The following is a 16,068-nucleotide window of genomic DNA, read 5'->3' as shown; positions in this document are numbered from 1 at the left end:
TATGTAATATTTCCACACCTCATAAACAGCCTTTTAAACCATAAACAGGCAAGAAAGTAATTTTAACTTTTTCTCTGGGGAATTAAATCTCAGCTGCTGTGAAACATTCATTCTTTCAGGAACATTACAAATATTAAACACCTCATACCTCCAGCAGATCTTCCAACCCTAAAATTCTAGCTTTCATCACATCATGGCTGGACTACTGCAACATTCTTTATACAGGCCTTACAAACAAAGACCTGCACCACCTGCAATTAGTACAGAATGCCACTGCAAAGCTTTTAACAAGCCATCCCTGCCATTGCCACAATACCAACCCTTTGCCCCTTTCCACTGGCTACCGATAAAATGGAGAATTCTGTTTAAAGAGAACCCGAGGTGGGTTTGAAGAATATTATCTGCATACAGAGGCTGGATCTGCCTATACAGCCCAGCCTCTGTTGCTATCCCAAACCCCCCTAAGGTCCCCCTGCACTCTGCAATCCCTCATAAATCACAGCCACGCTGCTGACAAACAGCTTGTCAGAGCTGGCTGTGTTTATCTCTATAGTGTCAGTCTGCTGCTCTCCCCGCCTCCTGCAGAACTCCAGTCCCCACCTGCATCCCTTCCCTCCCTGCTGATTGGAGGGAAGGGACGGGGCAGGGACCGGAGCTATGCAGGAGGCGGGGGAGCAGCTGAGACTGACACTACAGATGTAAACACAGCCTCACTGCATGGCTGTGATTTATGAGGGATTGCAGAGTGCAGGGGGACCTTAGTGGGGTTTGGGATAGCAACAGAGGCTGGGCTGTATAGGCAGATCCAGCCTCTGTATGCAGATAACATTCTTTAAACACACCTCGGGTTCTCTTTAAGATTGGCTTATTGACATTCAAGGACTTGTTGCAACTGCATCACCCCCTTCCATGTTTAGATCAAAAGGATCTAATAACTTGGTCATTCCCAGAGTCCACCTCAAAAACCTTCAAGAGCCTTCTGTCATGCTGCCCTTACATTTTGGAACTCCTTGCCACACCCAATCAGGCCATCTCCATCCCTAGAAGCATTTAAGACCAAACTGAAAAGCATCTGTTTAGTCTGGCATAATAAACACTTGACTATTTCCTCCATAACACAGCCCAGCCTACAGCCCTGTATTAATCATAGACATATCTATGCACTTTGAGTCCTATGGGAGAAAAGCGCTTACAGATGTTATTGTATTTTCAAACTTTTGGGTACTTTTTCAATTGTAAAATGCTATAAAGTTAATTGACAGAGAATATGAAAATTATCTCCTAGGAGAAAACTCAGGTGAAAAAGTGAATTGCATATGGCCCCAGGTCTTTGCATTGCCTGGCAAGTTTTACTTTTTATTAACTTTTCTTTCCAATGTTTCCTCAAGCTCTCAGCCTGAACAGCAATTCACCTGAGAGGAGCACTAAGCAAACATGATGCTTGTTTGCCATATATACCATCCCAAACTAGAATGCCCACCCTGCCATACTGATAACCAACTTTGCCCTTAGCAAAACAACTTTTCAAAGTGAACTTGTGGCCTAATTGAACCCTTAGACTGACAGCTATTTTTTTTAACAAAAGCTACACGCCAGTGCCAGCTATGTTTGTATTGTGTTTATTAAATGTCTTGCCCAAATCTACAGTGCATCCGGAAAGTATTCACAGCGAATCACTTTTTCCACATTTTGCCGTGTTACAGTCTTATTCCAAAATGTATTAAATGTATTTTTGCCTCAGAATTCTACACACAACACCTCATAACAACAATGTGAAAATGTTTACTTGAGGGCTTGGCCAATTATTTAAAATAAATCAATGTGAAAGCACATGTACATATGCATTCACAACCTTTGCCATGATGCTCAACATTGAGCTCAAGTGCATCCTGTTTCCCCTTAGCATCCTTGAGATGTTTCTGCAGCTGAATTGAAGTGCTCTTGTTGTAAATTTAGTCGACTGGACATGATTTGGAAAGGCAAACACCAGTCTATATAAGGTCCCACAGTTGACAGTTTATGTCAGAGCACACACCAAGCATGAAGTCAGAGGAATTATCTGTAGACCTCTGAGACAGGATTGTCTTAAGGCATAAATCTAGGGAACGTTGCAGAACATTTTCTGCTGCTTTGAAAGTCCTAATGAGCACAGTGGCCTTCATCATCCATAAATGGAAGAAGTTCAAAACCATTAGGACTCTTCCTACAAAAGGGCCTTAGTCTGAGAGGTATCCGAGAACCCAATGGTCACTGTCAGAGCTCCAGAGGTCCTATGTAGAGAGAGAAGAATCTTTCAGAAGGAGAACCATCTCTGCAGCAATCCACCAATGAGGCCTGTATGGTAGAGTGGTCAGACTGAAGCCACTCCTTAGTAGAAGGCACATGGCAGCCCACTTGGGATTTGCCAAAAGGCCCCGGAAGGACTCTCAAACCATGAAAACAAATTTCTCTGGTCTGATGAGACAAAGAACTCTTTGGTGCGAACGCCAATGTCGCTTTTGGAGGAAACCAGATACCGCTCATCACCAGGCTAATACCATACCTACAGTGAAGGATGGTGGTGTCAGCATTATGCTGTGGGAATGTTTTTTAGTGGCAGCAACTGCCCAGACGTGAATCCAATTAAACATCTCTGGAGAGACCTTAAAATGGCTGTGCACTGACGCTTCCCATCCAACCTGACGGAGCTTGAGAGGTGCTGCAAAGAGGAATGGGCAAACCTGGCCAAGGATAGGTGTGCCAAGCTTGTGGCATCACATTCAAAAAGACTTGAGGCTGTTATTGCTGCCAAAGGTGCATTGACAAAGTCTTGAGACAAGGCGTTGAATACTTCTGTTCATGTGATTTCTCAGTTTTTTTTTATTTATTTTAAATGAATTTGCCAAAACCTCAAGTAAACTTTTTCATGTTTATGGGGTGTTGTGTGTAGAATTTTTTTCTGAAAAAATGAATTTGATCAATTTTGGAAGAGGACTGTAACATAACAAAATGTGGAAAAAGTGATGCGCTGTGAGTACTTTCCGAATGCACTGTACATATACCAAAGTCCACATTAGTCAGTAAGATAGTTATTGAGGTGCAAATACATTTTAGGCATCTGAGAATTAAGCTAATTATTATGCTACAAAATTATACTAATCATAAAAATCTATTGTAAAAAGGACTAATCAAATCTTGCAGTAAAAGTATTTCACTGGTCCATAGTCAAACTGCAATACATTGGCATATTTTTGCATCTACTCAGAATTATTTGCATATTTCAAGTAAAGTAGACCATTGGTACTGAGCCAAAAATTGGTGCTAAACACCTTTGAGAAGTCATGACAAATGAATATGAGGGCTCAAACACCTATAGACTCCCACTGCAAGTGCATGTAGTTTACTAGTTTTGTATTAAAAAGCTTTTAGACATCCGTGGCATACGGATGCAAAAACACAGAACACCGATAAACGTTTGTGGCTGTCTAAGGGTTATTGACATAATCAATTAATAAATTATTAACAGAATCAAGCTATTTACTTTTAGTTTATCTGGACAATTTGTAACATTTCTTTAAATACCCTGTAAAATTGCATAGCTACAGTATGTAGGCATATCCTTTGTCCTAATGAGACTGTCCTATACTTTAAAACCACATGCCAGCCGTCTCACCCCTCCAACTTAGATCCGTGTCAAAGTCTGTCAAAACTTAGAGGAAGTTCAATACAGAAAACGAGTCACAACTAGGTGCCAGAAATACTTACACAATCTAAGCTCCTGCCTGAGACATAAAGGAGTAATTATTTGCAGATATTAGTGTCATTTCTATGGAGGGGATAATGAGATGATAGGATAACTACATGCCAGGTTGCCTAGAGTTGAGCTTTAATTCCCAACTTTATCATTTAGTTATTTTTACTTTAGACATGGATGGTTTCCATGGAAATCTTGTATCCAATTTACACAAATCCCGGAGCTAGATCATTAAGAAAAAAATTAAAGCGCACGGGTAAAATAATATTTTTAGATGCATGCTGATTTTTTTTTCTTCCTACATCGTAAACACTTACACACATAACAGAGGAAAGGAGAGGTGGTTTCACATTAAAGAACACTACAGTCTTGTTATTTACAGTGCATATAAGGAACAGTTTTAATACATTCAACAAAGCAGAACAAGAGCTCCTTCCTTTGATGGACTAATGGAAAAAGGTTCAGAGTGTGCAAATTAGAAAGAAGCCTCCAGATTCTGTTACACAATATACTTAAGGTGGCCATACACTGGCCCGATTCGCCGCTGTTTCGACAGCAGATTCGATCACTGGGATCGAATCTGCTGCCAATCGTTCGCGCTACACGCCGAATTTCGATCCTTTTCGTCCGATCCCGTCGATCGCTCTGTGCGGAAAATTAGCGTCGATGGCCCGCGGGTAGGGAGCGCGTCGCTAGCGGCGTTCGAGTACCCGACGACCGACGCAATAGAGCCGCATACATTACCTGCTCCGCCAGCACGTCTACGCCCGGTCACCGCTGCTCCGTGTCCGCGCTGGTCTCCGGCATGCTTCAGTTCCTCCTGCCCGGCAGGAAGTTTAAACAGTAGAGGGCGCTCTACTGTTTAAACTTCCTGCCGATCAGGAAGAAGTAAAGCCTTCCGGGGCCGGAGACCAGAGCGGAGACGGAGCAGCGGTGACCTGGGGACTGGAGTCGCGCCGGCGGAGCAGGTAGTGTATGCGGGCGGGGGGAGCGGCGGCAGCACCACCACCACCACAACAGATTGTGAACGGTTTCAGGCTGAAATCGGTTCACAATCTGTTTGCAGTAAAGGTAGCCATACGATCCCTCTCTGATCAAATTCGATCAGATAGGGATCTGTCAGTTGGTCGAATCTGATGGCAAATCGACCAGTGTATGGCTACCTTTATGCTGCAGTATGATCGGACTTCATTTTGAAGCATTCTTAAGTTTTTCTTTTTAAACGGTCCTCACTGCTCCTACAGTTGTGAATGTATTCACAGCACATGGCTTCTTCATTCTATTGAAGTGCTGATAACATCTGTAAACACAAACTATAGGTGGCAAACAATTTATTTTAGGTAATGTAAACTATGCTTTATGATGGGAATGCACAATGAGTTTTTTTCCGCAGATTTACTGTCTGATCAATAGTTTTTCCAATTTATTTTATGGTCATTTTTCTGATCGATTTTCATTCACTTCTATGAGAAAATCGATCAGAAAAACAATCGAAATCAGATTGGCCCCGTCAGAAATGATCTATAGAGTCATCTATCTGCTGAAAAAAAACAGCTTTACTTTCCAACAGAAGCAAAAATCAGTAGTACAAGTGCACTGCATTACTGATTAGAGGGTCAATTGAGGTCATTTTAAAGGGAATCTGAAGTAAAAATAAACTTATAAGATAAATTGTATGTGTAGTACACTAGTAAAACACGAGTCTAATTGTTTCCAGTACAGGAAGAGTTAAGAAACGTCAATAGTTATTTATTCAAAAGAGCTTCTCCTCTCAAATGCAACTTGGATCGGCTACACGGCTATTTTCTGAAGCCCTTATACATCGAAGAAACAGTGACTGACAACTTCATATAAGGCTTTACTGAAAGGAAGTTCAAAGGGCCATTAGCGCTGCTCTGTATCATAGTTTACAACAGGGCCGGTTCAAGTAACAATTGGGCCCTAAGGCAAAATTAGCCTGGGGGCCCCCAACAGACATCCCCCGACCAAAAAGCGCCATTAGAGGCCCTTTGTTGCAGTCAAATTTCCCTCCTGGGCCCTAAGCTGGCTGCTGACCCTCCCCCAATCACCTCCCAACTTAAAAGAATACTATCGATACCCAAGTTTTTAAAATGACAGTGTGTAAATAATGTCTATGTAGCTGTGTAAACATTTTCCTACTTTTCATGTTAAATATCAGAGGCAAAAGCTGTAATTTATTGAGGGTAGGATTTAGCTATATTGGGACAAATCAATTGCAGAAGGGGTGTCTGCTTCAATGCACAGCCAGAGTTGCATATCAGACTACAGAAAGCAAATATCAAACATATCAAACTCTGAAAGCAAAAAAACAGTATGAAAAAGCTGTGAGAATTAGTTACATTCCCTCTGCTCTCTTCAGACAGGTCAGTCAGAAACACAGGACACAGGAGCTGCAGCTGTTGGGAGCTCTCTTCTCTGTCACACACAGAGCTGCACATAGAGTTAACTGATCAAGTGTAAGGGGAATTTCCCCTCTCCTCATGGCTCAGTCAGCTGTCAGTTTTGGCGTCAGTAAAGTTTAAATGTGTTTTGATAACAGTAAACAAAGAAGTTGCTACTAAAATGTATACACCAGTACTTAGCAGCACTTCCCAAACAATTCCTGTGTCAATTGAAAAAAATATGTGAATCGATAGTATTCCTTTAACAGACTCTGCCGAGTCCCTGGGGAGCAACAGTTAAGGTGGGGGAGGGACACCTTGGGGGCCCCTACAGGCTCTGGGGCCCTGGGGCAATTGCCCATTTTTTCCTATGGTAGCTGCGACCCTGGTTTACAATACAGAATGTAGTTTGTAAACTGCAAATATTAGATAATGATGCAATGTTATTCAAAAAAAGCTGTTTAACTGAAAATAAAAATGAGACTTTTTTGCTACTAATGTTCTATTAATCATCTGTAGTACACATACAATTCATTATATCATACGTTTTTTTTCCACTTTAGCGTCACTTAAAGCACTCTTGAGTAGCAGTACACTGATTCTTTAATATCTCAGCACACAGAGAAACAACTACATAGTTCTCCTAGCTAAAAAGCTGGTTCTCAAATTCATAAGAATGGATGGATAAATCATACATATTCATCGAATTGGAGTACACTTATAGATGAGTGAAACACTTTGCAAATGAGCCAAAAAATTCATGCAGACTGCTCTTGGAACACGCGGTAATAATACTACATTATACCTACATAAAATTGCTAATCGGATATTCAGTCTGCAAAAAGGGATAAAGCCATTCTGATTGTCAAGTCATAGGTTATGGATTTAACAAAAGGAGGTAAAAAAACACAATGGTGTATATCCTGGAAAAATTATACTGAATAAGATGAATGTGTACAGCTTTATGCTTAAAAGGCAAAAAAAAAAAAAAATTATACTGTACTAGAATCATAAAAAAAACACTAGTTCATTTTTGGCTTTTATAACTAAAACGAATACACTTTTAGTCAATATGGGAAAGTGCCAATGATTACAGCAAAATCCATTCTTGTATGGCTTGGGCCATGCCACTGCAGTTACCAAGTGGCTGGCAAAAGGGGGCACTGCAAGCAGCAAGTCCATGGTGAGGAGCTGGCCACCTCTGCACCATTGCCGGGGGTACTTACTTTGCGCGTGTGTGCGTGCGTGTGTGTGTGTGTGTGTGTGTGTGTGTGTACAGTGGGTGGGTGTGTACAGTGGGTGGGTGTGTGCGTGTGTGTGTGTGTGTATATGTGTGTATATGTGGGTGTGCGTGTGTGTCACGACCATTTAATCTTGTTAGAACAACCAGTGGCAAGAGGTCCATAGACTTTTGCTGCAACTGTCTACTGATCTACTTTTTTAAAGGACAACTGAAGCGAAAGAGATATGGAGGCTGCCATATTTATTTCCTTTTAAACAATACTAGTTTTGCTTGGCAGGCCTGCTGATCCCCTGCCTCTAATACTTCTAGCCATAGACCCTGAACAAGCATGCAGCAGGTCAGGTGTATCTGGCATTATTGTCAGATCTGACAAGATTAGCTGCATGCTTGTTTCTTGTGTGATTCAGACACTACTGCAGCCTAATAAATCAGCAGAATGCTAGGAAATTGGTATTATTTAAAAGGAAATATATATGGCAGCCTCCATATTCTTCTCATTACAGTTGTCCTTCACTAAGTGGTGAACTGTGAAATTATGAACAGAGTGTTCAAACCCCTATTGTTCTTCATTTTTACTTGTTTGCATTTACTTGGAGAGAATGGTGATAATATTATCTATGAATTACAAATATGGTGAAAGTGGGCTGTGTTCATGCATTTCTGCTGACATTGGTAATCCTCATAACCCCTTTAATCCTACCAAAAAGAATAGTTGCAGGGCATAAAGTAGTATACCAAAATGTCAAAACGCTGGTAATTAGCTAATAAGGTCACAAAGTAAGCAGGGTCATCCAGGTTAATACTGTGCTAAACACAGGGCTGTGGAGTCGGAGCAATTTTTGGGTAGCTGGGGTCAGTGGTTTCATAAACTGTCAGACGGAGTTGGAGTCGGATGCAGGGCCGGCCCGCTCATGAGGCAGGGTGAAATTTTTGCCTCAGGCGGAAAATTTCTAGGGGCGGCATCCGCCCGTCGGTGGGTGCGGGGAGCCGGCCGCCCAGCTGGAGGGGTAGCGGGCAGGACGGGGGTATTGGGCCTAGCGGCGGGGAGGGGGGTCGGACCCCCCCCTCCCTCGCCTGGGTCCCCCGTTCTCCTCTCCCCTCCAGCCTTAACCTTCCTGGCGGTAAGCCCGAACTGAGTTCGGGCTATGCCGCCGGAAGGCACCGCTCAGGCCCCGCTGGGCCGATTTGCATAATTTTTTTTTTGCTGCACGCAGCTAGCACTTTGCTAGCTGCGTGCAGTGCCCGATCGCCGCCGCTACCCGCCGATCCGCCGCAATTGCTCTCGCCGCGGCCGCCCCCCCCCCCCCAGACCCCGTGCGCTGCCTGGCCAATCAGTGCCAGGCAGCGCTATGGGTCAGATCGGAGTCCCCTCTGACGTCACGACGTCGATGACGTCGGTGACGTCATCCCGCCCGTCGCCATGGCGACGGGGGAAGCCCTCCAGGAGATCCCGTTCTTTCAACGGGATCTCCGGATCTCCGATCGCCGGCGGCGATCGGAGGGGCTGGGGGGATGCCGCTGAGCAGCGGCTATCATGTAGCGAGACTTTGTCTCGCTACATGAAAAAAAAAAAAAAAAATTTAAAAAAAAAGATTTGCTGCCCCCTGGCGATTTTTTTGCAAACCGCCAGGAGGGTTAAATACATCAGAAGCGCAACTCGTAAGAGGCAGTGGGCGGGGAGGACTCACCTCTTCCTCGATCCAGCGTGCGCTCCACTGACGTCACTTCCTGCAACGCCGCCCACTGTATTGTAAATGGACGGCGCTGCAGGAAGGGACGTCAGTGGAGCGCACGCTGGATCGAGCGAGGAAGAGGTGAGTCCTCCCCGCCCACTGCCTCTTACGAGAGTTGCGCTTCTGATGTATTTAAGGCTGGAGGGGAGCGGAGGACGGGGGATCCAGGCGAGGGAGGGTGGGGGGGGGGGTCTGACCCCCCCCCCCTCCCCGCTGCTAGGCCCAATACCCCCGCCCGGGGGGCGGCAGCAGCAATAATTTTTTCAAAATTTGCCTCAGGCGGCAAAAAGTCTAGGGCCGGCCCTGGTCGGATGATTTTGGTATCCTTGCAAGGGCTGTAGAGTCAAGGCAATTTTGGGTACCTGGAGTCGCAGTCAGTGGTTTCAGAAAGGAGGATGATTTTTATACAGACTCCACAGCCCCGGGTAAACAGGTGCATACCAACAACAACAAAATGTGAATCATCTCTATTTTTATATTTTTTCTCATGTATTCAGCAATTATGACAACGTATTAAATCTATGACTAAAGCATAGTGGATCTAGGCTCCCATGCAATAAAAGTAGCTTACTGTAAACTTCCTCACATGCATAAAACAAAAAGAGACAGCAGATTCTGGAACATGATCAGATACTTGATATATATTACACGACACATCAAAATCACCCTCCACCCACCTATGAAAACAGTTGTTTCTACTTGGTAGTTCTCACATGATTTCAGTTATTGGTCGAATCCATCTTGAAGCAATAATTGAAAAAATTAGGATGATTAGCGATGCTTACAAAAACAAGCATTTCTCCTTGAGCATTGAATACTTCGATCCCCAGTGGTGTGCAACAAGCAGGCAAATATTCAGAAACTTCCTAAGGCTTGTTGTGTATATTTTTTTTTCATTTATTTATTTTGTCTATGTTAATACAAAGCAGAGGGCTGTTTGTGCCATTAGACTTTTGTGTGCTGGGCAGCATCCTGGTGTTTTTTTTTTTTTATTAATTATTATTTCATATTGGGGAGGATGAATGGGGGTACAAATTCCTTATTTTCTGTTAAGTAAGGGAGGAGGGGGGAGGACAAAAATAGAATATCTGGATATACGCCAATACAACTGATCATAAGTTTGGATGATGGACAATGTGAAAATGTTCCCTGGACATAGGCCTCAATTCACTAAGCTGATCTCCTGTCTTTAATAATGATGTTTCTAGCTTTATCACCATGGTGATGAGGCATGTAGTATTCAGGAAACATTTTACCTCAGGCAAACCTAAAGTTAACTCTTCTGTTTTTAAAATGACTCCAGAATTCTGAAGTTAAAGACAGGCTGTTCATTAACTGCGTGTGAAAATAACTACAGAGGAGGTAACTTGTATATAAATCAGACTATCATCTGCATATGTATACAAACAGTATTGCCGTATGAAAAAAAAAAAAGTTTACTAATAGAGAAAAAGGTAAAGAAAAAAAATATCAGGTTCAATAACTAAGAAAGAGCAAGAATCATTACTGAATAAGATCTAGAATGAGTAGCTGGGTAAAACACAACACAAGAACCTAGAGAAGGCAATAAGTGAAATGCATCCTGTGTGTATTTAGAGCGTTTAGCTTGTCTAACTCCCCCTTATCTGTGACTAAGCACAAATTCTAACTTGATCCCTTATCTGTGTCAGCTGGCTGTCTTGGCAGAGCAGCTAATTTATAAACACAGGATGTTAACAATATGTCTGCTTCCATTAAAGCAGGAAGTACACAAACTGCAGATTTATTGCAGGATTTGTATCAACTGTAACAAACAAATGTTTTTCTTTAAAGGTTATTAAGCTGTTAGAGAGTTAGGCACAGTTTATCAATAAAATGCCTTTTAAAGGACTTCTGAGGCTAACTATAAAAAAAAAAGTTAAATACCTGCATCACAGTTGAAGGCACGGAGGATGCCGTCCGCGCCCACCGTGCCGTTCCAATGGGTCTCCGCCACTCAATAGCCCCCCCGGGCCGCTCCCGACCCCACGGCCCGGGTCGGGCTCTCCTGCCTCCACTAACATGGGCGCATGAGCTGGCCGCGGCTGCGCAGTCCACATAGCCGCGAGTGCGGCTGCTCAGCTCTAGGGCCTAACCCCCGATCCATGCTGCAGGAGACAGCCTGTAGCATGGATCGGGGGGGGGGGGGGGGGGTAGACCCTAGAGCGCAGCCGCACTCGCGGCTATGTGGACTGCGCAGCCGCGGCCAGCTCATGCGGCCATGTTAGTGGAGGCAGGAGAGCCCGATGCAGGCATTTAACTTTTTTTTTATAGTTGGCCTCTTCAGTCCTCTAAAGCAGGCCATATACTGGCTCGATTCACGGCCGTTTCGACAGCAGATCCGATCCTGGGATCGAATCTGCTGCCAATCGCTTGCGCTAAACGCACCCGCCGATCCGATTCCCTCCCGAAATCGGATCGGTCCGTCGATCGCGCCGTGCGGGAAATTACCCTCGATCGTCCGGCGGTAGGAGCGCGTCGCTTGCGGCGTACGATTCGGGCCCGATCCGAGCATGTATACATTACCTGAAGCTGGCTCCGGGGTCCTCTTCTCCTCGCTGCACCGCATTTCCGCATGTCCCAGTGTACGCTTATACTTCCTGTGTCACTCCGGTGACCAGGAAGTTGAAATAGAGGGCGCTCTATTTGAACTTCCTGGTCACGGAGTAACACAGGAAGCGCCGGGATGGAGCAAGAACAGCGGTGCGGTGCAGTGCGGAGAAGACGCCCGGGAGCCAGCCTCAGGTAATGTATACGGGGGGGGGGGGGGGGGGGGGGGGCAGGCGGCAGGAGCAGCTGAACAGATTGTGATCGGTTTCAGGCTGAAATCGATTCACAATCTGTTTGCAGTAAAGGCAGCCATACAATCCCTATCTGATCAGATTCGATCAGATAGGGATCTGTCAGCTGGTCGATCTAATGGCACATCGACCAGTGTATGGCCACCTTAAGCCACGAACAAGCAAGAAAATCCTAAGAATAATTTTGACAGTACTGTCTGAAAACCTCTATGTGAACATTAGCTTCCATTTACACGGAGCAGCTAATTGTATGTAGTGCAACAAAAATGAGTGTGCACTAAATATGTATGTGAACTGCGACTACCAAGAGTGGTAGCCGCAGTTTGCATAGCAGTCAGCCCATATCTATTGGTTGCCTGTGGAGTGGGTTATTAGTTGCAGGGGAAGGGATGGTTTGTTAGTTGCGGGGGGTTATTAGTTGCCTCCTCAATCTTCCGTAAATGCTCCTGGTATCTTCGGCACTAAAGGCTTACTGCACATGCGCAGCCCGCCCCCTTTGCTGGCGGCTCTCTGCGCCTGCACAGTACTATTGCGCAGGCCTCTCCTGGCCACGGGAGTGAGACGGAGGAGCGTGCGCAGCCACACTGCCCATGCGCCGACTGGCCAAAGATACAGGGACCCCTTCGGAACATCAAGGAGGTGGAGGATGGCACCAAAGGAGCGATCAAGCCGAAGGGGGCTGGAGGAAGACCCAGGTTTGTATGATTTTTTTTTTGTTTTGTTACATCTCTGGTACACTTTAACAGTCCCTCAGAGGGGCTCACAATCGAATCCCTAGTCATATAGTCATAGGTCTATCTATGTATGTATGGTGTAGTATATATATTGTAGTCTAGGGCCAATTTAGGAGTTTTTGGGATGTGGGAGGAAACCGGAGTGCCCAAAGGAAACCCACGCAGACACGGTGAGAACATACAAGCTCTGTGCAGAAAGTGCCCTGGCTAGGATTTGAACCGGGAACCTAGTGCTGCAAAGCAAGAGTGCAAACCACTACGCCAGTGTGCTGCCTGTGGCTGCATTTGGCAACTGCTTCACTTGTCTCCAGTTTTGTCTCTACCAGTTTTAATCAGCTACAGCAATACTTCCCATTATTAATGTAATAGGAGTAGTCAGAGAAAAACAGACAGTGCTGTGTTCCACATGGTCAGACTGAAATCTAATAGCTTATTTATCAGGAATGCTTTATGTCAGGGTTGCTCAACATTACCACAGTGCTCTTGTATTAATTAGGCAGCAGTGAGTAACCTCTCAGGTACACTCTGAAACATATATGTTACCACTTTACATAATTATGTATGAATACTTCCAAACACTCACTTATGCGTTTAATGAATCACCAAGTAGCTATGTAAGTTTATTTATATAGCAGTTACCATTTTTAATCTCAAAACATACTATAATGAATTGACTCTGACAAGTTCGGTATGTTCCTAGCCCATCATATATACATACTGAGGGTTAAGAAGATAGGATTTACATTATATGTTTTGTAAGTGTGCCTTTCTTCTTGCCTGAGCCCAATTCTTAATTCAATAGCCCTTTTAGAGAATCATAGCAATACATCTCTAGATTCACCTGTCAGTGCGGTCTCTCATTTAAAGGAACATTATCGATTAAAATGTTTTTTTTTAACCCGGAATTTAGAGAGTTCCTGAAGTGCTGGTAAATAATGATGTGTACATTTCACATGCTTATCTCTTTGGTTTACTGTAACAAATTCCTTTCACTCTTATCTGACGGCAAAGTGAACCATGAGGGGAGGAGGAATTCACCCACATTGCATCTGTTAACCCAGTGTGTGAGAGAACAGAGGAAATGTAACTTGTTACAAACATTTGTAATGGTCTGTGACACCACAGCTTTTTATACTTTTTCAGAGAAAATTACTCTGTATTGTATTGTACTGTCCAAATTTATATAGTAAGTAATGAGAAAACTGTTTCAGGCATTTTCCATTTTTGCTGCCTCTGACTGAAGCCAATCCTGATGAAATTTCCTCCCTTACTTTTTTTCCCTCCAGCTAGCTTGTTTTGTAAACATGTGACCACAGCTTCTCCCCTCTCAGCTTTGTGTCACACTGAACAGCCTTCGGCCAATCAGTGAGGAGCAGGAATGAGGGAGGGGAGATAACAAGCTTCCCTTTCCCTGGCAATGTACCAGAATAGAGCCAGGCTGACTGAGATAAGATGTATTACAGCAGAAACATTTATCATTCTATTGGAATGCTTGCAATGCAGACTGCATGTAGGCTAAGGCTACATAATAAACACAGAGCAGTGGGAAAATGGGATTTTATTTTATGGCTGACAACCCTGCTTTATAAGAAACATTTTTCTACTGCACACAAAATGCTCAAAGGTCAAATAATTTATTACATTTGACCTTATGCAAATATTTTAATATTTCAAAGTGGTTAAACAAAATATTTATTCAACAGTTTTATTTGTGGCTATCCATCCATCTTGAGGCTGCATTGTCTGAGTGTGTGATTGCCTTAAGAAATGCATACAAATGTCAACTTCAAACCTCCTGCCAGAAGCACAGAGGGAAAGCGAGAGACTCGAACACAAGCAGCCTTGCAAGAAGATCAGTGGAATATTCTCCCTTTTTTCTACATGAATCAAAAACGGCATCACTTTCTACTTCAACAAGCTTTCCTCCCTGTGGCCCAACAAAGGCCTTGTCGTATCTGAAGGACAGGTCGCTTTCTGGCACACATTATCCTCCGCTGTTTACACAGCACATCACAGTGACTGCAGTAAAAATGGGCTGCTTATATCGGTAAATCCCTCAAGGTTCTGCATCTCCAAGGATATACAACCTGCAGAAAAGCAGCACATTCCCAAGTAAAAGGTGTTGCTTTTTGCAGAGAAAAAAAAACAAAAGCTAAAAGGCTAAATCTGCCACTAAAAAGGTAACTTGCTCAGATGATAAGTCAATCAAGGAACCTCCCACTGTCTAGCTGTAAAAACTCATTTTCACCTTGGCTACACTGGAATTCAAGACAGGAGTCAAAAACCAATTAGCAGGCCCCTTAAAAAGAAACCGTAACCAAGAATTTAACTTCCTCTCAATCAGTAGCTAATAACTTCTTTCCCGTGAGAAATCTATTTCTTTTCTCAAACAGATCATCAGGGGGCTCTGTATGGCTGATTTTGTGGTGAAACCCCTCCCACAGTGTGATGTCAGCGCCTCACAGCTCTGAGGTACTGACATCACATTGTGGAAGCCTTGTTGCATTGTGGGAAACAACAGCTGTTTCCAACTGCCAAATAAAAATCAAGCAGCAGCTACTTCCAGTCACTTCTGTCAGATTTCTACTACCTAGTGTAAGTGACAGCAACATAGGAGAAAAGTAATTTATGGCTCATTTTACTCTGGAAAAAATGTACTTCTTATTTGCACATGTTTGCACATATTTTAAATTTTACAGTTTTTCGCTGTAGTGCCCCTTTAAAAAGTAATAAATATGGCAGCCTCCATATAACTCTCACCTCGGATTCACTTTAAGTAGCAGATAGCATTAACATCAGTAATTTTATATATGGAGTTTGGCGCAAGTAGCTAATAGTATTAGTATCGGTATTTTTATATTACTGATATTCTACCAATAATGTAATACTCACGTCAGACTCATCCTTATCCCTTTTCTCATATTAAAGGCCCATACACACGTCGGATTTCCGCAAACGACGGGTCGTTTGAACGTCCTGTCGTTCGCCCGCTAAATCAGGCGTGTGTACAGACTATCGTTCGCTTGATAAGAGTGAGTTTGAGCGATCCGCCCGGCGGATCGCTCAAACTCACTCTTATCAAGCAAACGATAGTCTGTACACACGCCCGATTTAGCGGGCGAACGACGGAACGACGGGACGTTCAAATGACCCGTCGTTCGCGGAAATCCGACTTGTGTATGGGCCTTAACCCTCTTCAACCCGCTAATTCTAACACTTATCCTCCTCCTCCCACTACACCTCCCACTAACCGTACTACAACTAACACTATCCCTCCTACTACTAATACAGCTAACAACATCTCTACTACCGCTACTCACTGCTGCTACACCTACACTAGCTTCACTGCTCCTACCTCTAACACTAACATTCACAGCCTTACATCTAACACTAACCTTCCTTCT

General features: G+C 43.8%; 1 protein-coding gene across 1 annotated transcript in view; it reads right to left on the bottom strand.

The window, feature by feature from the left end:
* The window catches only part of LOC137563106 (membrane protein FAM174B-like), a 110,189-nt gene that overhangs the window by 3,847 nt on the left and 90,274 nt on the right, over positions 1-16,068 (bottom strand). The gene's annotated exons all lie outside the window — the stretch shown is intronic.

The sequence above is a fragment of the Hyperolius riggenbachi genome, chromosome 3 (genome assembly GCF_040937935.1).
Source record: "Hyperolius riggenbachi isolate aHypRig1 chromosome 3, aHypRig1.pri, whole genome shotgun sequence".
Classification (NCBI taxonomy): Eukaryota; Metazoa; Chordata; class Amphibia; order Anura; family Hyperoliidae; genus Hyperolius; species Hyperolius riggenbachi.
The sequence above is the reverse complement of the archived record's forward strand: the minus strand, read 5'-3'. Positions and strand labels throughout refer to the sequence as shown.